The sequence below is a fragment of the Equus asinus genome, chromosome 10 (genome assembly GCF_041296235.1).
Source record: "Equus asinus isolate D_3611 breed Donkey chromosome 10, EquAss-T2T_v2, whole genome shotgun sequence".
Classification (NCBI taxonomy): Eukaryota; Metazoa; Chordata; class Mammalia; order Perissodactyla; family Equidae; genus Equus; species Equus asinus.
Window position 1 is genome coordinate 53876861 of NC_091799.1, and position 7075 is coordinate 53883935.

The 7075-nt window shown below is 53.4% G+C and overlaps 2 long non-coding RNA genes across 2 annotated transcripts; one reads left to right on the top strand and one right to left on the bottom strand.

Moving 5' to 3' along the window:
• Positions 1-134: 134 nt before the first annotated feature.
• Positions 135-3591, bottom strand: LOC139046387 (uncharacterized). Its single transcript, XR_011506404.1, has 3 exons — positions 3454-3591; positions 2949-3190; positions 135-1206 (listed from the first exon to the last, which is right to left on the bottom strand). It is a non-coding gene; the product is annotated as an uncharacterized lncRNA (long non-coding RNA).
• LOC139046388 (uncharacterized) lies at positions 3067-5654 on the top strand. The gene is made up of 4 exons (XR_011506405.1): positions 3067-3194; positions 3503-3651; positions 4567-4676; positions 5317-5654. It is a non-coding gene; the product is annotated as an uncharacterized lncRNA (long non-coding RNA).
• The last annotated feature ends 1421 nt before the right edge of the window (positions 5655-7075 follow it).

A 7075-nucleotide genomic window follows, 5' to 3' on the forward strand; every position in this document is an offset into this window, starting at 1 on the left:
AAAAAAAATCTAAGTAAAAAAAAAAAAATTTTAATGGTGCTGAAAAACATAAAATTTATCCTCTTAACCATTAATAAGCTTTTGTGTTGTTTTTTCCCAAATTTACCTTTCAGTTTTGTTCATGAATAGTTTTGCTGTAAACATTTTATTTTTATGGTTTTCAAACCACAATCTTTAAATGTCTGTCTTTTGTGCCCTGAGAGGCCTTTCCCACAGTTGGCACAAATTCTCCCATGGTCTTTTCTTTCTGTTTATAATTTCAACTTTTATTTTTATCCATCTAGGACTTATTTTGGGATGGAGAGAGACGTGGAGATTGCCCCAACCCCAAGGGCCTGGCTGACGCTCCCTACCCCCGAGTGAGCGCCTGTGTGTGTTGGCATCTGTCTCTGAATCTGCTCTAATTCTGTTGCCAGCTCGACCATCCCCTTGCTGCTTTCACTGGTGTAACTTTGTGTCTTAATAGCACATCAGGCAGGTTTTTCTCCTTAATTTGCTGTGTTTCCTCCCTGAGCCCCTCTCGCGCGCTCACTCTCTGGGGGTTCCAGTCTGCGTGGACCAGGCTCTCCAGACTCGCGCATGGGAGACTGTCCACGTCTGCTGCTGGTCAGCAGTGGATCCCCAATGAAAACACCTACAACCGCTGGGCAAGATGGTTGTCGTGATTAATGGATCAGCAAGCAACCAGAAGATGAGCAAGAGAGGCCACAGGTCCATGCAGGCAGGGGCCCAGGAGGGAAGCAGCTTTCATGTCAGACGAGGCAGGTTTGGTCTCCCATTTTCACGGACCTTCAAGATGGTATGTCTGACAAGTCGAGACCTCGAAGGGTGAAGTAGAAACCAAAGTGAGATCTTCCCGGGAATGGACAGGAAACTTGGACACCTCCGACCCTGCCACTGGGAGCGGGAGGGGGAGAATCGAGTCTGTGCTCTGTGACCTCACGTGACTTTGCAACTCCGTTATCTGGGTGTCTGAAGCCACCAGTGGACAGCGTGGTTTAAAGCAGTGCAGGGTGGTGGTGACCCTGGGGGTCTGCTGGAAGAACCTTCAACTCGTGCCATAAGGAATTCCCCTAGTCGTCCCCTGGGAAGTGTGAGCCAGCATCGGAACTCACAACCCATCAACGGGAGTGGGAGCCAGCAGAGACACCAGCAGTTAAGACCTCCAGTGTTGGCATCGTCAGATCCAGAATTGGAGTGTTAATCCTGAAGTGTGAAGGAAAAGAAAGAGGCGGTAATGTTTGCAGAAGAGCTGAATAGAACTAAAAGAAATTAAAAGCTAATTGGGATTTCAGACACTGGATTGGGTTAACAGTGGATATGAGACAGCTGGAGAGAAAGCTGGTGAGCTGGAAGATGGAGGTGAGGGAATTTCCCAAACACTGGAAGAGAAGCGGGAGGTTAAGAGACGGGAGAGAGCAGAAGCCAAATTTGGAAGAGGATGAGGGTGGAGTTTTCCAGAACTGATGAAGGACATGGGTTCACCAGTATTCAAAAAGCCAGCCAAATCCCAAGCAAGATACACAAAAAGACAACTGACGGTGCGAAAAACCAAAGTTGACCAGAGAGTCAGGAGTGACAGCCCGAGAGCTGGCTCCTCAGTCCCAGAGCAGGGACACAGGACGCAGAGGGTACCATCTTCGAGGGGCTGAAAGAAAACAGCAGCCCAGAAATGTTCACCCAGCAAGACACCTGTGGAGGAGGAGGGAGCAATGAAGACTACTGGACAAAATTCTGAGAGAATTTTTCAGGCAGAAAGAAAAGGACCCAGGAATGAGGGCTGACATGCAGGAGGGACGAGGAGCACAAAAGTGGGAAATATGTGGGTTCAGCTAAAGAAACATCACCTCCATTAACAAGGATTATAATGTTCACTGTGTGTACGATTAAAACTAAATTTAAACAAGAATGGCAAATAAGAGCCGAGTGGAGTGAGGTTTTACCGCCTTTGTGTTGTTCGAGGGGAGGGTAACGTGTTACCTGGTTGAGCAGAGCAGGAATGTTAAGAGTTACAGTGAACACCAGGAGAATACAATTAGTCTATAACTTCCACTCTAATAGGAGGGGAAATTAGAATGAGTTATTTGGAAATAATCCCAAATAATCCTTCCATGGGGAAGCAAGTACAGATAGCCCAAAATAAGATGATGGAAATAAATAGAATTTGCCACCAGTAATTACAATAAATGTAAATGGACAAAAAACCTCCAGTTGAAAGACAAAAGAGTGTCAAGCTATATTTTAATTCAAGTTTTATGCTATTTACAAGAAACATCTAAACATAAAGCAGTTGAAAATTTGAAAGTAAAGGGTGAGAAAAAATAAACCTGGCAAATACTGAAGAAAAAAACCTGATATAACTATTAATATGGGTATATTTTTGGTATATTACTGGAAGTAAAGAATATCAAATCAGACTTTTAATTCACTAAGAAGCTGTAACAGTTCCAAACTTGTGTGCACCTGGTAATGGAGCCTCAAAATGCAGTGAAGAAGCACCGGGGGTCATAAGTTTACATTTTTTATGACCTGTTAATAGGTGTTCTGACATTGATTCATCCTCAGTTCCTAGAAAGAACTCCACTTTGATTGTATTTTTATTTGAATAGGTGGGGGTAGCTCTGGGCTCTTGCCCTAAGTCCCTGGTGCCTTTCCCCTGCCCTCAGATCTCGGGTGCTGCCAGGACCCGCGTCACCCTCGCTCAGCAGCCCAGCAGGACAGAACTTCCACCACCCGGAGTATCAGGTGACCAGATGGGAAGGGGACGTGGTGAATCAGGCACCAGCTCCTAAGGGCTTCCACCTGGAGGTGACATGCCACTTCTGTTGCTTCATGGACCAAAGCAGGTCCCGTGGCCCTGCCTAGTTCAGGAGCTGAGAGGCCCACCCTCCTTGGAACCTGGAGGGAGAAGTGGAAATAGTGGTGGAAATCAACTAATGCCTACTGACCTCCAGAGAGCGAGTTCTGTCCTGGGTGGGCAGGGTGGGCATGCTGTTTCCCCTGAGGAACTGGGCAGTGAATTGCTCTGGCGGTGTGAGCCGTGCAGTCTCTGTCCAGACCGCTCAGCGCTGCTGTGGCAGCTGAACGACGGAAATGGCTGCGTTCCATCAAACTCGGTTGACACAGAGGCTGTGGTTTGCCAACAGCGGTCCAGGGCATCCTCTGACTCTCCGACTCTCCCGTCTACGTGCTAAGTACAACAGTTTGGGACCCGGGGGCTCCCGCTCACTTCCCTTTTCTCCCTCTTTCCCCTCTGTCTCCCTCCCTCCCTCCCTCTCCTCCAGTCCCCCCTGACAGCTGTCTGGCCAGCCGCTGCCAAGCACGCACTAAAAATAGCTCAGCAGCAGCCGAGGCACCTGGGGCCCTGGAGCCTGGGCAGGAGCCTGGTGTGTGACCTTGTCGGGGCAGTGGCTCTGCGCCACCCGCGCATGGCAGCCCCGCCCCGATACTCACCCTGAGCCACAGCCGCCCCCTGATTTCTCTGTGTTGCTTCCACACCCAGATCAGCCTCCAGGCCTTTGCGCCACCGTGTCCTCCCCGTGGAGTGCCACATCCAGCCATTCATCAGTCAACAGATACTGGATGCTGCCTTCACAGGGCAGAAAGTGTCAAGTGAGGGAGCAGACCCAGGAGACGACGGCCCGCAGTCAGGTGCGGTGGGGCAGCACCAGGCGCCAGACGAGGCCCCCCACACCGCCTAGGAATGAGGGACAGCTTTGTGAGGATGCGAAGTTTTAAGCCATGTCAGGGAAGAGGGAGGGCACCCCAGGTCCGGCTGTGGGCCCCGCAGGCACAGAGGCTTGGTCTTTTTGAGGAACCGAGAAGAGACTGGTAACACTGAAGCTCCCGGAACAAGGGCCCTGCAGCTGCCTGGACACCCCACTGAGCAGCTGGGACTTCCTCTTCAGGGGCTGGGGGAGGGGCGGGGAGCTGCGAGCTGGCCAGGAGCAGGCCAGGTTTGGCACGTGGGGCTGGGAGAGATTCTCGAGGGGGAACGGAGGGGAGCTGGGGGGCCATCCCCAGCAGGAGTGGCGGGGAGCTTTTCTGGGAAGATGTGGGCTCTTGGGAGGTGGGGATGGAGGAGGGAGGGGTAGCCTCTCCCGGGAAGAACAGTGCAGTAAGCTGCCATCTTCCAAGCCCCGCCTGCTGGGGCGCCTCCCCCAGGAAGCCTTTCCTGCTCTCCCTCTGGTCCCCACCCCAGCCCAGGCCCTCCTGTGTCTCTTCCTGACCCACCCCCTTTAAGATAGCACCTTGTCCACCAACAAGTCAGCCTCTTGTGTTCCTTCTAGTCTGTGGCCTGGGTTGCTGCTGGGACAGGACACAGTCGGCACCTGCCTGCATACAGGCAGTATGTGCCTTTACCCACCCGGATGCAGTGGGTGCTCAGGAAATACTGGTTGTGCCCCAGCTTGGCAGTACTGCTGGGTGACCTTGGGAATGTTTCTTAACCTCTCTGGGCCTCCCCTCCCCACAATCTCAGAAAAAAGAGAATTGGCCTGAACTTCCAGGTGGCTTCGGGATGTACTGGCAGTGACTGGACCCCTGGGTTTCCTTCCCCGACCCCAGACAGGCTGGCTCCACATCCTGTCCTCCCATCCACACCGCGTCTTGGAATTCAAGGGCACGGCAGCGGAGAGCTTTGTTACCAGCGCACCTGGGTCAAGTCCTGCTCTGGTGTAACTTCGCTGTGGGACTTGGGAGTAGCCTCTTTTCTGCGAGCCTGGGTCCCCTGCCTGTCAAACATGAATCCACCTGCTCCCCACCTCGCCCCTGGCCCAGGCTGGGGGAGGCGGCGTGGGAAGCGTGAGCTCAGTTCAGACCCCACCTAGACGCAGTGGGTGCCCCCAGGGCCCCCCTGGGGGGTTGGCTCTGGGCGGGAAGGACCCGGGCTTCCAGGTGGGGACTGAGAGCTGCCTGACCAGTCAGATGAGCTGGGAGGGAACAATGCTGGCAAAGGCCCTGAGGTTCACTGGGATTGCATAGGCCTGGAGGCCGTGGGGCCTTGACTGAGGGCGCTGAGCACTGAGGGGAGGGTTGGGGCTGGAGAAGCAGGTGACCATTTTCTCTTTGAAAACCCCGCATGAGTGCGGTTAACATGCTGAAGCCGCTGTCCGGCTCCTTGCAATGGGACAGCTCAGCAAGTGGGGGGGGGGGGGGGTGCTGGTGGCAGCCAGGTTCCTCTCTGTTGGGCTGCTACAGACAGGCGGCGGGGAGGCTGGAAGGACCCATTTGGTCGTGGATTAGATGTGGAGACATCGCGTGAACTCATGTTTAACAGTGTAGAGAAAGTATTTCTCGATCTGTGCATATGCCCAGGTTCGCATGCACAAGTGCATCCTCTGCGTCCTCTGTCAGCGCGCGGGCCGGGAAGCAGCAGCACCCAGCACCCTGCCGCCCAGACCCGGTTGCTAACATTGTCTCCAGTGAGAGCCACCAGGGCTGCTGCCGGGAGAAAAGGCTGCGTAGGACTGGGGCAGGAGACGGAGAGACGGGCTTGGAAGGTTTCCAAGTGACAGAGTAAGGAAGTGCTCAAAGAAAAAGACCAAGGATGCGCCGGGGGCGTGTCAAAGGGACATGAAAGCCAGCTGAACCAGCTTCCAGTGGCCACAGCTGGAACAATTTGAGGAAGAAAATCAATAAAGTAGTATTGATGATAACCCAAAGTGTAAAATAAATATCCATGAGTCCATACTGATGTGAATGATTGAATAGATAATAAACGGGGAGAAGGGACGCATCTCCCACACAGAGGAATTCCAGATGACTTGTGCAGATGCTCCGCCCTTGAGGAGGAGCGTTGTGACCCCTGACCCCTTAGCTGTGGGCTGTACATAGTGACTTCCTTCCAAAGGGTACAGCATGGAAGGGGGGACAAGAGTCACTTTACACTGGAGACACCTGACAGATGCCACCTCAGCCAGGTGATCAAGGTCACGTCACAGGGAAGCTGTGTTGATGGCATGTGCCCTGGACACGGTATGACGGTATGACGAGAGGGGCACTTCACCTCTGTGCTCCTCCTCCCCAAACCCGTCCCCCAGTCTTACCACGAGAAAAACACCAAACAGATCCCAACTGGGGGCATCCTACAACATACCCGCCCAGTCCTCCTCAAAACTGTCAAGGTCATCAGAAACAAGAAAGTTCAAGAAACTGTCTCAGCCCAGAGGAGCCTAAAGACGTGATGACAAATGTCGTGTGGGATCCTGGGACAGAAAAAGGACACTGGGGGAAACTGAGGAGAGCCGAATAAGGTCGGGAGTTTAGTTAACAAAATGCCCCAATACGGGCTCACTAATTGTGATAAATGCACCATACAGAGTAAGATGTTAATAACAGAGCGAACTGGGTGCGGGGGCCTCAGGAACTCCGTCCGTACTATCTCCACAACGATTCTGTACACTGAAAACTGCTCTAAAACTAAACAGGGATTGCCTGGGCAGGAACGGAGGCGACCAGAGGCTCAAGTAGGGAGCTGAGGCAGCATCCAGACTGGAGAAGACTGGGCCTGGCCCCGGGCCACCACGGGGTCAGGAAAACGGGCAAAATGTCAGTGTTTCAGAGACAGGGGCCAGCAGGCTCACTGTGCTGAGGAAGGGAAGAGAAGGCCCTCGGGGCAGCCAGGCAGCTGGCCCGGTTCCTGGGCTGCCCCTGCGGACCCGGGGCGGAGAGAGCAGCCGGTGGTCAGCGCAGGCTTGAATGGGGGCCAGCAGGCGCTAAGACTCGTTTTATGAGGGCCCAGGTGAGGGGGACAGACGGGAAGCTTTCAGATTTGTGACGGGACAACATTCTTGGGGACGGTCTTCCCAGCCCCGGGACCAGATGCTGAAACTGCCCTCATAAGGTTGCAGACTGGCTGTATGGCCTCCAGGTAAGTCCTCGCCTTCTCTGAGCCTCAGTTTCCAGTTTGTGAAATGAGGATCAATAACGTCCTTCTCACAGGGTTGTGAAGGGCGTCAAATGAGCCCTGCTCAGTGCCTAGCACACAGTGGGCGCTCAATAAACTGTGGTCACCCCTTGCGCCTCCCAGTCTCAGGTGAAAGGAGCGGCGCCTGTGGCTTTAAATTATGCAAAT